We start from the raw sequence: 20262 nt of genomic DNA on the forward strand, positions 1-20262 counted from the left end.
CATTACATACTGCTGAGATTTCAGAAGAAATACAAAAATATGTTCATGACATTTCTGCCCAGACACTCTCTTACATCCTTCATATACATTTACAATTTACCTTAAAAAATGATACCCAGATTTTTCCAAGAGCTAAAGAAGTTATGTAGTACCAACATTTTCAAATGAAACATTACCTTTCTGCATTTCACCAGATGGTAGGGGAATGTGCAAGACCTGGTCCTGTGATTTTTATTATAGGAACATTGCAATAACCTTTCAGGATCCATGGATTCCTTGGAAAATATATTAGGGAAAATACAAATCTTCACAGTTATTCCCTTTAAGACCTATACATTAATTTGGGAATCCCTATTAGGAGAATGAAGATTTAAAATATGACAAAGATTATTAGTGTGAAAATTACCATCTGATGTACTCTGTTTCCATTGCATAGTTCTTGCTTTTAAATATTATGAGAAATGGTCATTCTAGTTAATTATTGAGTCAATTGGAACTGTTAACCTATATTAGCTTCTGAGAGTATACCTCCATTAAGAGCCATTAATTTATATGAGTTCTTATATTTCAATCTAGAAAAGGCCCATAATTTACTTCTTTTCTTACATTTCAATCTTATCAAACCTCAGTTACAATTATCAGCATGTCTAAAATTTCAGACTCCATCAGGAGAGATCCTAACAACCCTGTTTGTTCTGAGCCTATCAATATATCTTGTGATTCATAAAAGAAGAAAAGAAGAACTAGACCAGTTGAAATAATTTCTCAAAAAAAGCATAAATGTGTACCTTCTTCCATTGTGACAGGCAGGTAAATGTCAGCAAGTCTTGTGAAGAGAAAAATTCTCTGAGAGAAAACATACACTTCAAAATCTGACATCTTAAATGTTGTGGTTTCTTCAGTGAAATGAAAAGCAACCATGTAGAAACTATTCATCTCTAAATCTTTTTGTTGTTAGACACACATGGCTTGAAATTCATTAATTTCTGTGTCTAATTTACATATTAGGCTCACTTATAGCAAGCAATAGAAATGTGTAACTTTTGAACTCAAGTAATACCATAATTTTCAGGCATTTTATTCTTCATCATAGAAAACCATTAGAGGATGATATGTCATGACAACTTTTGAGCAAGTTTGGAAAAGGTTTTCTAAATTATGGATGCCTGGATTAACCAATTCCAAATACCCATTTACAAATATCAAACACTTATTGAAAATACACACTCATCGGAAAGAGGATTTTCCATTCTTCTAGCTATGTCTTGATTACTACTTGGATTATAAGATCACTAGGGAGACTCATCTAGATAACTGCTTCTTAGAGTCAAAGTTTTAGATTGGGGCTGTGGTTCAATAGGTGATAAATTTCACTAGTACAGTGTGTAGTGGCCATGAAACAGAGCCAGAAGACATTAAATATATGATTACTTGACCCACACGAAGATGACAGGAATAGAAGTAAATTTCAAGTTTGACAGAATGGAATTTGCTGTTTTCTGAACTATGGGGAAGGAAAGTATTTGATTTTTTTTATCCATTGAACAATAGTGCCTACCTGGAGAAAATTTTAAGAAGTACATCTTAGGCTGTGAGGGATAGAAAGACAAAAAGTTATTAAGCATGAAATGTCCCAGTCACGTCCAACAGCCAAATAGATAATGTGCATATGTAAGAGGTAGAAGAAGGAAAAGAGGGAAAAGGGACTGTTGTTAACTTTCACCAAATAATTTCAGGCTCCCGTCCTTCCATGATGGAATACTTCCCACCACTAGGTTTTCACAGTAACAGCTACTTCTATGTAGTGTCTTCTCTGGGTGGGGACACAATTATTGTGACATAGTCAATAGTCCTCACTTCCATTTTATGCCCTGAGGATGCTCACTTCTGGCCTGATACCAGTATACGTAGTCCCACTTCTTACTATCCATTGTTGGAGTAAAATTCAGTAGAATAGTAATGTGGCCACAATCGGTAGAGGAATACGGTGAATGGATTTCCCACACTTTTCATCTAGATATCAAGTACTGATTCTTTGTAAATTCTTCTGCGTAAAGATCAGTATTCTTTCTATGGTCCATTTGGGTGCAGTATATCAGTCTTTAAGTATTATTATACCCTTTGCTCCCTTAGTTTCTTTACTTGCCTAGTGATAGCAATGAAAAAGTTGAAAATTCTACCTTTGGGGAAAAAAGGCTCAATCTTTTGGGCATTAGGAAAATTCTTGTGGTCACAATTGGTGCCTACTGAACAATGGCACTAACACATCAAAAAAATTAATCTTAGGAGTGCAAATTTACTAATGCAAATTGATTCGGGTTATGTTTGTAAGCTGTTTATACATAAAAGATTCATGTGCATTCTTTGTCTCCATTCTGACCAAAGTTGAAAAACATTGTTGTAAGGATAGAGTTTATCTCAGAACAACAATGTTGATTTTTATAGACAGGAGTGTCAATTATCAATGTTTATTAGAGGATAGATTCAAAACAAGACATTTTCAGAACTTATTCACCTGATGCCAAAATGTTCCTTTGCCTTCCCTTTAGATATCCTTGATCTTTGTATATCCTTGATCTTTTTAATTCACATCTTAGATTCATATTTAAGTAAAGTAAGAGTAAAATGGACTATGATTTCTCAAAGCAATTACAAATGTTAAATAAAAAGAGCAAGAAAGAGACAAGTTCCTAGGACTGTTTTATTTATATATACAGTTTAATTTATACAAATATTAATGTTTGTATAAAATATGAACATAGAATATATAGAGAAATATATGTGAATGTGTGGGTTTATGAATATGCATAAAGGCTTATGCACTGATGTTATATTAATCAACAATGATATTAAAATACTTGCAAATTTCCTGGAATATATCATGTTTGTAGAATTTTTAACTAAAGACTGTTCACACGTTTATGCAGAACACTAAATTCAATTAAGTATTACTAAAAATATTAAGTTATTACTCAAAGCTTTATAACCCTTCATAAAAGGTGTACTGACATACAAAAAGTGGTAAATACTATATGTCACTTTTCTAGTATTAGGAATTTGTCTATTGTTTTTTTCATAAATACCAAGTAATTTTACTTAAAAATCTCCCACCAAAGATTTTGGGATATATACTCAGGACACTTTGGGAGTATTGAGACTTAAATATAGATATTGGAATTATGTATCACTTAGTGGAAAGTTTCTTCATTTTAATATCTGGTAGTAGTTGGTATTTCAATAATAAGGACAGGATATTTTGGATTTGTATACCTGCCTATTTGGCATTACTGTTTTAGGAAACCTGAGGAAATGAAGAATTTCAAACTTGGTTTGAGATAATTTTACAAAGATCAACATGGGAGAAAAGTATTAGAAGGGGATAATTTGTCTTCAATGGAGAATCTGGCAACATCCCTGATTGAATCAAATATCATGAACACTTAGGTATTGATCAATGAAATGATGGTATGGGAGTGCTTGATATCTTCTGAAATTAATCAGATACACCAAATCAGAGCAGAAATTCACTCTGAAGTAGATAGAAACAATTCCCATCAGGAGACTTCTAAACAGCAATAATCAGTGTTTTTAAATCTATGTTGTGTGTATGTTCATCATTCTTTTTTTGGTGGTGGGGTGTTGGGTCATGGGGCCTGAACTCTTCCCTCAGCTCTTCAGCTCAAGGGTAGCGCATTACCACTTGAGCTACAGCGCCACTTCCGGCTTTTTTTCTTTTTGCTTATGTGGTGCTGAGGAATCGAACCCAGGGCCTCATGCATGCAAGGCAAGCGCTCTACCACTGAGCCACCTTCCCAGCCCCTGTTCATCATAACTCAAGAGTTATGATATATAGAGTTCATGTAAGAATCATGATCTCAAGGACTTTCAGCTCAACTTTGCTGCTGTTAATTGAATCAAAGTAAAAAACTATATCCAGCTTCTTCTGCAGCTTAAAATGAACTACAATTCATTTCAACTGTACTAAAATTCAGTGATAAGATGGAATTCTCCCTATTACTGACCAAAACTGTTATTTCACCTGCAATCTTATCCTCATTCTCATTCCTTCTGATAAGCAAGTGATGTATTCTCTGTCTTCTATTATGTTCTAGTAGGCTACTGCATAGAAAATATTTTTCTTAATAGCCTATTCCAGTGTAAGTAATAGAGATAAATTTAGACACTATGTTTGAAAGAATTAAGCACATTGTACACATAGAACAATGAGAAGTACAAGTTGTCATGTCCAAAATGAGCTTTACAACGTCGGGGGGGGGGGGCGGGGGTGGGAGGAAGGAGGGGAAGGAGAAGGATTGGGATTGGGGGGGGGAGGGTGGAGGATGGGAAGGGATGTGAAGGGAAAACAAAGGAGGAGGCTGCAATGCTTGGTAAGAAATGTATGCATTATCCTGCCCATGTAATTGTAACCCCTCTGTACAGTATGTTCACAAATAAAATAAAATTAAAATAGAATAGTCTTTGGTTTTTTTCATAGAAGTTACCTACTGATAGTGACAATTACAAATAGTGCACATTGTATTATTTGGAAAATATAACTTGATATAATAGTATGACTCAAAGAAACAGGAAAACAAATCACTGAATTTTTATTCTAGTCAGTGATATATAAGCGTTTATGAAACTTTGCAATTCGTTCTAAGACTTCAGGGCAAAATGTGAACACAGACTTAATAGCAGGGAAAATGATTTCATGAGCCTTTTCCTTCATGGCAATACTACAGTGGGAATGACAGGGAGCTATCTGAAACACTGTCCCCAAATGGATTCTCAGAAATCAGTTTTCTGATGTACACATCCATAAACTGGTGATAGAGAAATTATGGTCTCTCCAAAATTGAGGGGTATATAAAATTTTCAGTGACTATACTGACATTCCATTTTTGTCCAGTTGATTTGTGCTTAGACAACAGCCTAGTACAGAGTCAGAAAATGTAGCCATTGGGGCTGGGTAGGTGGCTCAGTGGTAGAGCGCTTGCCTGGAATGCATGAGGCCTTGGGTTTGATTCCTCAGCACCACATGAGCAAAAAGAAAAAAGCTGGAAGTGGCGCTGTGGCTCTAGTGGTAGAGTGCTATCCTTGAGCTGAAGAGCTGAGGGACAGCACCCAGGCCCAGAGTTCAGGCCCCATGACCGGACCCAAAAAAAGAAAAAAAAGAAAATGTAGCCATTGGTACTTGCTCTGCTCACTATGTGCCTGGTTCCATTTTCCTGCCTTGAACACTTATAGGACATTGCAGATATTTATAAGAAAAGAGATGTTTCTCAATTTGTTTGGGTTACTGAAAGTGCAGAAGTACTCAATCTCTATATTTTCAAAAATTTCTAATTCAATATGTCATGATAGGTTTCTGCTTCTTTTATTTATTCTTTGAGACTTTCACAGTGTCTCTACAATCTAATATGAATAGAAAATGCTTAGGTGTACTCATCAACTCTCTTTTCCAGGATTTCAAGAAAGTATTTCTGTTGAATCGATCCCAAGAATTGTATTCATATTCAAGTATTTCTGCAAAGATTGCACCCAATATTTTATATTATTCAATGGGAAAAATGTCACTGTCTAAATATGTACATCACCAGAAACAAACTGTTTTCAAAGCTACCATATTTGGTGATCATCTTCTGAATTAACACATCTAACCTATATTCTAATTACATTGTTCCAACTTTCTTTCACAAGGGATATCTTCATAAAATATACTTGAAGAATCAGGACAATTAGCAACAGGAATGTTTTCAGTGTACTATTTACTCATGTATATTACTATATAAAAAGAAATTGTATTTTCAGAAAGAAAGATATGCATAACACTGTTGTATATGAACAATGAAAGACTTTATGGGGAAAACAAGAAGTAAATAATGCTTGCATTTATTTGTAAGAGTGATTGGTAAAATTGGTATGACCTTGGGTAGCCTGTGCTTATGGCACATCAGTACTTTCAAAATGGGCAGGTAACAGAGTTCTTAGTGTTTATCCTAATTGCATTGTACAAGATTGTAATTTATCTTTGACTCAAATAAGAAAAAAATATCAAAATCATTATTCTAAAATTCTCATGAAGAATCATTTTTGAAAACCCAACATTGCATTGATCTCAAGCAAAATGATGTTGGATATTTATGTTTCTCGTCACTTGACTCCCTTTCATCTTATTTCATGCATTTTATTTGTTGGCATATTTTGTTAATATTCAATAAGCAATTTTCATTCCTTCTTCATCCTTTTGTTACTATGGTAGTGGAAATCTCAAAGTATTGACCCTGACTACTATCACCTGAAATTAAATATAATGAAGAATATTTGAAAGGAGAATCTGAGCTGTTCATATAGAAGCTTAGGTGGAATTTGTGTCTGTTACTATGCTGTCACATTCATTATCTTATGCTACAAGCAGTCAATCAAACCATGTTTGTGTCCCTTTAGTACTTTTAGTTTTGAACCAAACAAGTTTGAATGAATATTCATGTCTTCAATTTTAATCATCCCAATATACAGGAAACAAATGATTTAAAAAACAAGAAGATATGTCAAAATGAATGATCTTGCAATCTTCAACTAAATTACATGATGGTGGTAACTAGCAGGTATGTTATGTGTGGTAACTATGCTTGGGCAGCATATAGTGAATGTGTTTCTTGAGGCAAATTATAACTCTTCTTAGTGTGACTGGTGTAGTAGGTTTCAAAATCCTGTTTGTCTCCAGTGTTCAGACTTATTTGGATGGTCCCTTCCAAACAATCAACACAAAAAACTGATCATTGCATCCAAATGTCTCTTTTTGTGGTAGAGGTAATTTTGCCACATGTAGCAATTTTTTGCATTGTGAGGTATATGCTCCCTTTAAGTTCTTAAGGGAAAACAGTGTAGCGACCGTCTACTCGACCAGCGAGAAAAAACGACCACCACACCAGGAGTCTTCTCAGATCACGCTTTATTGGAGAGCCTTTTAATTGTAGGAGAGCTTGAGCGCTAGAGAGCATGCACCCGAAACACAGCCGCTTATATAGGGAAATAGGAACGCGGGTCGGTCTATTGTTGGTCGCCTGCCTTTCACCTTCACCAGGTGTCATGGGATTGGCTGGGGACTCTACCTGGCTCCCGCTCGCGCACAGCCCAGGCGTCCCGCCAAGCACCTTCTGGGGTGGTTACCTCAAAGCTGCAAGGGAGTGGGCGGAGTCTTGCCTCGGCTCCCTACAAAACAGGATCTCCTGAAGGGTTCTGAAAATATGAGCAGGATGTAAGTGTCATATAGACAAAGTACCATTTGACAGTAGACAAAACTACTTCATAAATTCTAAATCGAGCACACTGTGTTAAAGAATGGTTACCTTTTTCTGTCTCAAGTGTGGAATTCAGTTGATTTAGGCAGAAAAGGGAAAAGCAATTCAATTGAAATAAAATTTTAATAAAGGGAAAAGCAATTCAATTGAAATAAAATTTTAATATTAACCTCATATTTATTGATATCCAGAATGATTTAATTCCCCCCAAAATTCTTGACCAATACATTCTGATTTAAAACAGGGGGACAAATGTTATGAAGGAGAAGCATATATTGTTGTTTCAAAATGAAAGCTCCCTAATGGAAAAGTAAAAACCAAAACCAAAGCCAAAAAAAACTCAAAATAAAGGCCATTCTTGTATTATATTGCAAAGTTCAGCCAAGAAAAAGAATAATTTACAACTTTAATATAGGTGGTAATTCATTTAAGTGACAAGAAAATGAGAGGAAGTAACTTAAGAGAGAAATATAATTGAAAATGGGGTTTGTACTTTGCTATACTTGCTTCTCAGTAATTTTGCTTTGTACACCATTTTTTGGAGTTGTGTGTATGGAGGGTGTAACTTGCCAACAGCTGAAACAGGCTTTGGAATATTTTGTAAAATTTTGTAATTTCAACATTTCATCATGTAGTATAATTGTATGTATTGATAAGTACAACAGGTTTTAACAAATCACATTCTTAAAATGTTCAGCATGTGTACTCTTTTATGTAATTCCTTCTTCATTACAAGTAACTATTGCAATTTAAAGCCTTCATACTACTTTAATCAATTTACTTAATGATTACCTGTTAGAGAATTATTCTGTTACAACTCTGGAGAGTATATATTCATGTCCAAAATTTTTCTTGAAAGTTCTCATTCAATTGTGGGTGCATCCTTATATATGGAGTATACATATCAATGTGAAATTCCATAGGATATCATTTGTAATGATTTATTTGGTACCAAAAAGTAGTATGAAAATTGAAGCATATTAGTCACTGGTAATAAGTAATCTAGTGACAAAATGAGGATTATTTATACTATATGGTAAAGCATAGACACATTACAGTAGTTTTATTAAAGATCCTTGACACTTTAAAATACCTATGAACAATTAAATGACATTGTGAGAAAAACAAAAGAAACCTCGGTTTTGCCTTTATTAAAACTATTGTCTGGCTCCCTGTCCTTTCAAAGAACTAAGATTTAATGGGTAAAAAAAATAAAACTGATTTTACTCCTCATCTATTTATTTATTAAAACTCAGTTTTGGTAATGAGGAATGCTTCAAAATCATGTGTACCTTTTGGACTGGAGAGGTGTTTCCAAAGGAATAGGACAAAACAACATTCATATATTTTCTGTGGAAAAGACTTTAACATACATTTTTTAATCTAGAAATAAATAACAAGGATATTCACAGGGATTGCTAAAAATACCAGAAATTTAAAAATAGCACTTGGCTTTTTAGCCTAAAATTCTTTTGTGCTTTCTTTGTCTTGTATATGCAAAAGGTAGGTAATAGCAAAATTAGAATTCAAAAAATTATTAATAGATATTGTCATTCTCATCTATTTAAAAGTGAGTTGAATATGTGATATGTAACACTAGTCATTCCATCTGTTCTATATTTTAGGTCTATGTTTTCTTTTTAATTTTACTTTTTTTTGCTCAGTCATGGGGCTTGAACTCTGGGAATAGATGCTGTCTCTGCACTCTTCAGCTCAAGGTGAGTGCTCTACCACTTGAGCCACAGTGCCACTTCCAGTTTTCTAGTGGTTTATTGGAGATAAGAGTCTCACGGACATTTCTGCCTGGGCTGGCTTTGAACCGCGATCCTCAGATCTCAGCCTCCTTAGTAGCTAGGATTTACAGGCATAAGCCACCAATGCCAGGCTTCTTCTTTATTATAATTCTATTGTCACAGTGAGGTAGAGGTGGAGTACAGATGCATATGTAATGTAGTAAGTACAATTCTTATGGAATGTTTACCACTTCCTCATTTTTCTCTTTTTCCCATCCTCCATAACCCCAACTAAGTTGTCCATATTTTCTTGTGAGTAGTGCTGTTTCATAGGATCACCTGTTGTCATTTGCCTTATCATCTTGTTGTAACAATAGTCTTTGCATATATTCTATTGTTTAAGTCTACCTTTTCAAATTTACTGTTATAGAGAGCACACAGACTCAGCAAAGTTTTATAACACTTTTGGAAATATATCTCATTTGTAAACCCAAGTGTACTATCAGGAATTACAGATATTCAAAAATTATGTGAGGATGTAATATAATAAATACAATAAATCTTTACTGACTTTGGATGTACTTTAGTCATGATTTTATATGAATTCATTAAACATCTGTTCTCCTTTGCTCATTTCCTAAACTCTTCCACATCACAGTGTGAGGTGATATACATTCTTTTGATGAGAAAACTAACATGAAATGACTCAATTATATTATGTTGTGCAAAATATTTAATGATGTACACAAAAACCTTCAATATAATTACAAAGAAGTGTCATGAATAATGCTACACCTATGTTCAAACAAAGATGCATTTTTTTCCATTAGGAAGAATGAAAAATGCAAATGATTGCAAAGTAATAATAGTCACAGAATGTAGTATTATTAGGGAAAGATATAGAATGATGAGGTGGAATAATTATATTTTCATAAATATATGAATGTCAGCTGTCTGAATATTGCAATTCAACACAGCAATCTTAGGAGTTTATAAAGACTGACTCCTGTTAAAAACTGTTTTTAATGTATCTGTATCTTGAGAACTCTAGTGAATGAGGACATCAATATTTGCAAAATGTGCAAATGATAGAGAACTTAGTGGTTATCCAAATTACGTGATAAGCAGACAATAATGTAGGCAGGCAAATTGCACATATTTATGTTTGGGCTAATCCTATTACAATAATGGGAACATGGTGGCTGGGAAGTTGGCTCAGTGGTAGAGCACTTGCCTTGCATGCCTGAGGCCCTGGGTTTGATTCCTCAGCACCACATAAGCAAAAAGAATAAAGCCAGAAGTGGCGCTGTGGCTCAAGTGGAAGAGCGATAGCCTTGAGCTGAAGAGCTGAGGGACAGCGCCCAGGCCCTGAGTTCAGGCCCCATGACTGGACCCCAAAAAAAATGGTAACATGGATGCTTCCCTAATTAATGTAAGAAAATTTTTGTTTTTGCAGCTGAGGTGGTATGAGTTGAAATAAGATAGCACCATGTCAAACAAAACACTTCAAAAGCATGCCTAAGAGAGTATTACACAAAGAAATTGACATGAACATAGAATGGGTAGAGCAGACACACATTAACACAGTTCACTAAGAAGCAAAATAATGATTTACACAGTATTTGGAGACAAATCAAAAGCATGATTTTGCCATCCATATCTGTACATGTTCTCCCAACACAAATCGCTAGACTTGAAGAATTATAATTTAAACAGCCAATTATATTCAGTAAGAGATTAAAAGATTTGAATTATCATGGAGTCACATTAAACAGTGTTTATAGTTGGGAAATGCCATTTCCCAAGCAAAGTGCCTTTGGGGATTATCCCTCTAGGAAATTCAGGGACAAAGTGGAGGGTATTTAAGATTCAACAAATGCAGTACTGCCTCAAATTGACCAACTGGTAGAAGTTTGCATAAAGTTTCATCTGAAACATAGCTGGTGATTTTATATGCTCTCATACATTATTATTCTTGTTAAGTCAGATGCATATAACACATACACGTGAAGCTATAATATGGAGTAAACTTAATATTAACTGCATTAAATCTAGATCCTATGGAACATCATCTGAACAGTCTGTATGCTCTCCCAGCACATTTAGATTGGAAGACTTCCAATTAGTCATCCCTTCCTTCTGCAAAAAAAAATTAAATACATAACTCAATTTTAAAAAATGTTACAGGTAATGTAAAATGTTGCTAATTTTCCAGTATTTAGTTAATAGAACATAAATGGTGTTTATTCATGAAATATAGTCAACGACTACTTGCTTATTGATGATTAAGCACTTTTAAACAATTAGGTGACCGCGGATTCTTATTGAGTACCAATCATGATTGATTTTTCCTTCCTTATTGGTTCCTCTATATCGCTTTCTTATTGTCCACCTTCTTTCCCATATGACTCTCAGAAAATGTGCTTGCCTTATGGATTTCTATCTCCAGGTTTGCTGCAATCATGCAGCACTGATCATTGCAAATATTTAAATACCTTCCTGTTTTCCTCAAATCAAGGGCAGTGCTATTTCTCCACTAGGTCACTGTTTAGAAACTATGTTGATATGAAGAAAATAGAGATATTATATCAGGATATAGTACATAGGTATAAATACTAAATTTATTTGAATACCTGTTTTAGGTATGAAGATTGCCCAGAATTTTCTTAATAAACATTTTGACCTTAAAAGTTAGTACTGTTTGCATAATTCATCCAGTACTATTAATTGGTGCATATGAAGGATAAGTAGCTAAAATAGCAGAAATATTTGGATGATTACTACAACCAACTTTTTAATAAAAATTAATTTCAAAATGTATATTTTATTTAATGAATTTCATAAAGTTTATCTACATTGTGGATGCTAGTTCAAAATCATGCCTGAAAATTCTCAGGAAGCTACTTAAAATATACAGTCATTGGAAAGTTCACCTGCTTGGATAATATCTTTTCCCAAAGTACTTACATGCCTGCTATTAATAACTGCTTTGTGATATTACTAATGAGCTCTCTAGCAAAGATTAAAGTATAAATTTGGAGAGTTGATGGAATATCAAGACAGAAATTTAGACATTTGTGCTATAATTTCATGATAGAAAAAATACTTCAGAGTGGAGTTTTCTGGCATTTCAATCAAACCTAGAAAATATGTTGTGAGAATAAACTTGTAGTAAGACAACAATTGGTATTCAGAAAAACAGACATTACACTTGCAGAGGTCACTTCCACTGTCTTCTCTGTTTGGGATCCCAATTAATGTTACAATGACATAATCATTTCCCATTCATGATCTCAGGTCTTTCATCAATAAAGCAACTTGTGGCAAGTGAAATGCTCCATTCTGGCTCAAAGAGAGAAGGGAAGATTTAATTTCTAAGTGCTAAGATTTTCATTATAGAATTCACTGGAATTGTTCTAGGCTGCAGTAAGTTTGCTGTGGATGTCCTCTTAGCCTCTATTAACCTGAACTATTACTGTTTATAACTACAGAGATGTACCTAACATCACTCATGTTTTGATCGCCTGTTTGTTCTAGTGAACAGACAACAATATTGCCAACAAAATATAATAACTAGATTTTTATATATTAGCCACTGAAACATGGTGACTGGTGTGCAGGATACTTTTCTCATTAATGTAATTTATCCAGCAAGGAGTGAAATATTGCTTGCAAATATAAATATCTTAATAAAGGTATATTTGTTTAGAAAATATTTTACACCGTGTAACATATAAAAAAGTATGTAAATCCTGTGTCTTAGATTATAACATGTAGGTGAATAATATCAGCTCTGTGGGTGTAAAACTGTTCTCAGAAAATAAATGAATTAATGTTAAGGGAAAATGATACCAAGTTCTGATATAACGCTAAATCCCCTGGGATTTTTTCAGAGCTACTACTGAGTAAATGTATTTAAAAAGCAAGACAGAGGGAAGTACTCAATATGGTTATTTATAATATAGTAAATCCAACAAAAATAGTTATGAAGTGGCAGTTAATATTTATGTCCTTCCAGGCATAGACGATGTTACTATGTTTTGCAGAGCTTCTCTTGATAAAGACAGAAGGAAACAGTTCACAATCATATTTCAAATTGCCTGAAACACTTTGTGCAATGTTTAATGATATATAAAAGCCATTAGCACTTAATGTCACATTTTTTGAATTATCTTTTTTGTAACTGGTATCTTCTGATATATATCAGATAGGATTTTTTATATTTATCTATCTATCTATCTATCTATCTATCTATCTATCTATCTATCTATCTATCTAGTCAGATAGGATTTTGTGTAGATTATTTAGCTTGAATTCTAGGCTTTTCCAATATCCTAAGGTCAGGAGTAGGTTGAGCCACTGTATGTTTCTGGTGTTCTGGAGGTTAATTGGAGATAGTATGCTAATATATTTTCCTTCCCCTGGCAGATTTCACCCACATTCCACAATTCTCTGCCTCCTGAGGAGCTAGGATTGGAATAGTGAGCCACTAACACCCAGCTAGAAAATTTTATGGAAGAATATTTTAATGAAGATTCTCAAAGGAAGGGTAAGCAAACTTTGGGAATAGTGACACTCAAACCTGTTCTTAGAATTCTGTTTTAAATGGTAGCAAGCTTCCTATATACATGTGGAGTGCAGTGCAGTGATTTTGAATACAAGAGAAGAAATATGAATATCTTCTTTTCAAAACTATAGCATGAATATCAGTGACTCTTCCACTTATACTTGTTTGATAAGGACCTTTTCTAAGATAATAGGAAAAGAAGAATTCTTATGCTCTTACATGCAGGACGAAAGCTGCAATTTTGAGACAATACCATCAAAACAGACATGGGAATGTAGAAACAAAATGATAATATCTGTTCATTATTGGATAATCTAGAAAGATCAAAGAGCCAAACAAATGACCTATAGAAATAGTGTATGCAAGTGGTGAAATGGTATATTTTGCTTGATATCTCCTAAAGTAAATCAGATTGAGTAAAGTAAAGCAGGATCCCTTCCATAAGAAGGAATAAAATATCCCAACTGGTTAGTATTAAAAACTATTGTCATCTTTTAGATGTCTCCCTTAAAATTGGTCAAAGAATGCTCATTTCCAGTTCGTGACCTCAGAACTCTCAGATCTACTTGTTTTTCTCTCTTCTGAAACAGATAATAATGGCATGGACTACTTGGCAATGTTTAATGTGATGTTACTATTCTTTTCTATAATAAATTTCGTGGCAACTATGCTGGTATTAGGAGACATATATCTTGTTGGAATTTTCAGTATTCTACATAATTCTCTAAACAGATATTACATCTTTCTTCTGATTATTCATTGCTTCTGAGTATAGATCACTTTTATTCTCTTCCATTCTTTGTCTAGTAATAAAATCAAAGGAAATTGTTCAGTGTGTTAGTAGCATTTCTCACAGCAAGAAATGTAAAATCAGTTTGAACACTATAGTTTTGAGTCCTAAACAATGTGTGGAGGTAGATAAATTAGCAAGCTGGTCTTTTCATGAAAATTGCCAATTGACAGTATCAAAGAATAATTGGGCATAAAGTTTTATGTTCTTGGATGCTACTGCAAGTCATGATATTCTCTAATGTAGGATGGAAGGAAAGGAAAAAGTGCAAATCTCCAATTCTGATAGTATATAAATGGTCACCAGCTGGTTGAAAAACTTGGGAACCATATAACATTGCTTAAATATTTCACAGTGCATATGTCATTCTTCTTGGAATAAATCACCTTTTTTGGGGGATTACATTCAAAGGGATTTGCTCTCATTACCTATATATCATTTTATTGTTCATAGTAATTTATATCAAAATTATATCCTGGAGAGAATAACAATCAGTATTTTGTTATACTAAATTTTAATTCTTCTTCTGTGAAATGATATCAATGTTTTTTAGAGTCACGAAAGCAGAAGATCATTGTCTGAGATGTCTTATTCAGAAATCATATTGAAATGTAATAAGAAACAAAAATGGACTCAATAATTTCACACAATGATTTATTTTAAAGATATATACCATTCTTTGTAAACATTCCCGAAAATATATAACAAACTCAAAAATATCAGTCTACAATCTTTTTACTATAATTTGCAACTCCTTTATCAAGACTAGAAAGAGTATTACCAAATTTAAAAGTACCCAATAATGTCGGCCACCAGTAATAATACTAACTACTCAGGAGGCTGGGATCTGAGGATCATGGTTCAAAGCCAGCCTGGGCAGGAAACTTCATAGGACTCATCTCCAAGAAACCATCAAATAAATGGAAGTGGTGCTGAGATTCAAGTGGTAGAGTGCTCCCTTGAGCTGAAGAGCTGAGGAACAGTGCCCAGGCCCAGAGTTCAAGACCCAAAACTGACTAATAATAATAAAAATAATAATCCAATAAAGTCTGAAATCCAATTGCAACTGTGTATTCATAGATAGGAGCAGTTGCCATTTTGATGCCACCATTTTAGTTATATGTTTAATTCTTGTTTAATTGTAATGAGTTATATATTAAGGTTGCCTGCAGAGAATTTTTAACTAAAACATTGAGGGAAATTTGAACTCATTGAATTTCAAATGGTGACAGTGGAACTGTTTTTCAATTTGCAGAAACTTTCTTAATTATAATGTGTCATGGAAGTAACTGGACCCTTTACACAGTCAAAATATGATTGCCCTCTGCTGCATTATAGCAGCATATGTTTTAGGGACTTTTAGAGCCAAAATATTTTGAAATTTCTATATCTTGAACTTAGAAAAAACAAATCAATTTGGTTATTGTACATATTGTACAATAGCTGCACCTTTACGACAGTCATGGCAAAAGAAATAAGACTGAGTGTTTTGGAAGGCAACAGCTCTTCTTTAGAAGGTAAGCATACAAAATGTAAGAGCAAAACTTAATAAAGTATACTGACAAATCATCAAAAGAAAACTTAGAATGACCTTGTTTTATCTACTTAACTTCTCTGGACTAACCTATGCAGACCTTGATCCCTTCCATCAACAGGGAGAAATGTCACCCTCAATAAGGCATGATCATCACAATTGTTACTTTTCACTACTTTAACATTGGGTGTTAACTCAGTTTCTATGAAGACCGAACGGAAGCTCCATTGTAGTTCATGAACTTAGAACACTGCTTCTGCTATGGCAAATGAACACTCACTTGTACCCTCAAATTGGAAGACAGGGTCCTACTTCACTCTAGCTGTATTTTCAATCTTGAAGTCATTAACAAAGTGTGATGAATTAATGCACAATTATCATGGGTAGAATTTTCTCCTTTGAAACTTAATAGCAAAGAAGCATACATCTAATGCCTTCATCATTCAGCCTGTCACTATGTTTGTACAGTTATAAATTTTCCATGTTTAAATTCATGCATAGAGAATTGATTCCTACATAGTGCAGCTTGTTCTAGCAAGGAATTAAAAATAAATTGTAATTATAGTCTTGCTCCCTACATGCCCCTGGGGGACCAATCAGTGGCTGTCATCTAGCAGTGCCCTTCACAAGTGCCTTACATCAACTCCCTGCTAAGTAATTGGCTGGATAGGACTCAGGAGGTTGGGAAAGCTGGGGCTATAAAATTCCCCCCCTTTGCGAAAAAATAAATGAGATCTGCTTAAGCCTGTTCTCCCGACGTGTGTTCCTTGTGCACATTGGTCATGCTTACCTCCTTGTGTGCATTGTTCACACTTATCTCCTGCCAGAGATCTAGCCCTGTAAGTGGTGCCCAACCTGAGGCTCCAATGTTTCCAGCAGATGGATGGTCTAGTGCAAGGTAAATGACTCCATGGGCAACCTTCCACCTGCAGCACGAGAGCCTCAATCATGAGCACTTGTTGCCCTGCTTCAGAGGCGGTAGATAAAGCATCATTAAAAGAAGCTAGTTTAATATGGGAAATAGTGAATGAATTGTGTCCCTGGATTGACTCGGGGCCATTTAGGATCCAGACAGCTGGACCCACGTCCTTCAGGTGGCTCGTAAAAAAGAAGTCCACGAAGCACTGAGCTACCCCTAACCTTTTACCCCATTGTAGTACCTATTCAAACCTGTCTATCAGGGAAAAAAGAAGGGGAAACACTGAAGGTGTTTAACGCCTTGCTGTGAGAAGAAACAGAACAAACAGAAAATGGCGAAGCTGCTGTCTTCTTGTGAAGCAACAATCAATTCCAGTAAAAACGCAGATGACCAACAACTTACACCATCATGTGACCCAGGGGGCCGGCCAGCTATGCTTGTAAAACCACCTCCCCGACACTATCAGTCCCAGGAAACCTGCCCAATTACTTCTTTTGGCCATTTAGGCCAGCCTGAGAACTCCCCTCAGGGAACTTTATATCCTTGGGCAGACATATCCAACTTTGCCCAAGAAGGAAAACCCGTTGTTCCCCCTGTAATACAACAGTTGTTTGCGGGCCCCACAACTCCCATGGCAATGACAACCAAGCCTACGAATGAACCACAGTTCCTGTTCCCGGTAAACGTCCACCGAACCGCTGCACAACCCAACCAATGGTACTCCCATGACCCAAAAATACTTGACAAATATGGGACCGCTGTCAGGGAGGGAAGATGATCTACACTCCCCTTTGCTCAACAGATGCTCAACACCATTAGCATTGATCTTAATTGCGCCCATGATTGGAAGAGCTTAATGAGAGCAACATTGTCTTCAGGGGACTTCCTTTTATGGAAGGCTGCTTTCTATGATGAATGTGAACAACAAAGCACACGAAATGTCACTCCTGGAGGAAAGGTTGCCCCCATGAGGGACCCTGATTGCTTAAAATGGGAGGGAGCTTATGTGTCTCCTGTCCGCAGTACTTTGACCAAGTATACCTCTGTGCTTTGCAGGCTTTCTCCTCAGTCCCTTCCAAAGAAGGGGACAAACAACTAAAAACAATCATACAACATCCCAATGAGCCTTTCATTGACTTCGTTGCCCATGTTCAAGAAGCAGTAGCCTGGAAGGTATCCCACGCTGGAGCCTGAGATGCACTAACCAAATCCCTAATATGAGAGGGGGCCACACAGGAATGCAGACAAGCCATTGTCCCTGAACTAGATAGGGAGATCACTGATTGGATCCTAGCCACCAAAGATTTGGGGACATCAACTCATGCTATGACTACCCTTGCTCATGCTTTCGCGTCTATGACCGCCAGTGCTCGCGCGCCCCCTAATGGCACAATGGGAAATCGACCTTGTTGGGATGTGGCAGGCCTGGTCACTTCAAAAAGGATTGCCCATCACTCTGGGGCTCACTCAAAAGAAAACAACTTCCTTCCTTATGTCCTAAATGCAAAAAGGGTTTTCATTGGGCCTCTGAATGCTGCTGTAAGACTCAGCCTTTAAACTAAATAAGGGGCAGTCCTCATCCCCGGCCCCAAGAGGACAAAGACAACAACCACCACCTCAAGTGTTATAGACTATTCCTATCCAAAATGGAAAAGCTAGAATGAAATGTAAAATTAATGTAACAGAATTTAAGGGCATTATTGATATGGGAGCTGACTGGACAGTCCTTAGGAAGGAAGAAGTAGAAGGGTTGGGGTGGAATCTAATTCCTGGCCTGTGCATACAAGGTGTCAGTGGAAAAAACAATTCTCCCATCTTTATTATCCAAAAAAGAACTCAAGGAAAATGGAGACTTCTCCATGACCTACGTTCCATAAATAGGCATATAAAAAAGATGGGAACGCTTCAACCTGGACTTCCACACCTTTTTGCAATACCCAAAGATTGCAATACCCAAAGATTGGCACATTGCCATTATTGACATCAAGGACTGCTTTTTTTCCATCCTCCTACATCCCAAAGATAAAGAATATTTTGCCTTCTCAGTATAGGAACCTAACTGTCAACTACCCACTCATCGGTATCAATGGAAAATTCTCCCTCAGGGAATGAAAAGTAGCCCTACTATATGTCAGATTTATGTTGCCCAAGCTATTAGGCCTTTGCTTTCAAAATGCTTTTGTGTCCATTACATGGATGACATTTTAATAGCACATAAATATGGTACAACCATGGAAGCCTGTTCAAAACAACTCAAGGAAAACCTTACAATGCTGGGCCTTCATATTGCCCCTGAAAAAATTCAACTTAAAACCCCTATGCCTCTCTTGGATACCATTTAAATCAAACAATTACCCCAAATTTGCCTAGCATTGTCATTAAGTCCCAATATACTTTAACTGAATTACAACAATTATGTGGACATATCAACTGGGTACGCAATTTTATGCGCCTCCCCACCCAGCAGCTCCAAACTTTATTTCAATTGCTTCAGGGACCCTCTGGCCCAACTTCCCTTCATATACTTTCACCTGATGCTCAACAAGTTTTACAACAAGTTGCTGATCAACTATGGTCAACCCCCTTGGTGTTTTTAGATACCACACAAGAAATAACCCTGATTATATTAAATAATAATGGCCTAATGGCAGCACTGACACAAACCAACAATGCAAGCACATGATTCAGTCCTGCCTGCTCCTCCTGTGTGCCTCTTTTACCCTTCGTACCACTTCAACCCATGGGAATAAATCCGTGAGGCCTTAGAACCAATGGCACATGGCAAATGACATAACCCATATACCCCAATTTGGTAAACAAAAATACATCCATGAATGCATAGATACATTCTCAGGCTTTATAATAGCCTAAGCCTTAACAGGTGAAACAACAAGGCATGCTATTAAGTCACTTCTACATGCCATTACAATTATGGGTATTCCTTGGACCCTTAAAATAGACAACGGCCCTGCTTACACCTCCAAACATTTTTGTGAATTTTGTACTCTTTGGAACATTACACACCAGACAGGTATTCCATATAACCCACAAGGCCAAGCCATTGTTAAACGCAGTCATAAAGAAATCAAGACCCTTCTTTTAAAAGAAAAGGGGGAACTGGAGGGGCTAGGGCTTAAAGATCTCCAAACACAATTAAATTATTGCCTTACAGTAAAAAACTTTTTAACACTCACACCCACCACATGTAGGTCCTCTGCAGCCCTGCATTGAGGATTCATGAAAACACCTACTCTGGTCCCTTTGGTTAGATCGAGGGCCCTGATCCCTTAGTGGCACAAGGGAGAGGATTTGCTTGTATCTTTCCAGACACAAGTGATAAACCTGTTTGGATCCCAGCTCGAGATGTCCAACTGTCACCACATACAAACAAGATGCATCAACTACACTTGAACAG

This window comes from Dipodomys merriami, unplaced genomic scaffold (genome assembly GCF_024711535.1).
Source record: "Dipodomys merriami isolate MVZ:Mamm:240054 unplaced genomic scaffold, mDipMer1.0.p SCAF_123, whole genome shotgun sequence".
Taxonomy (NCBI): Eukaryota; Metazoa; Chordata; class Mammalia; order Rodentia; family Heteromyidae; genus Dipodomys; species Dipodomys merriami.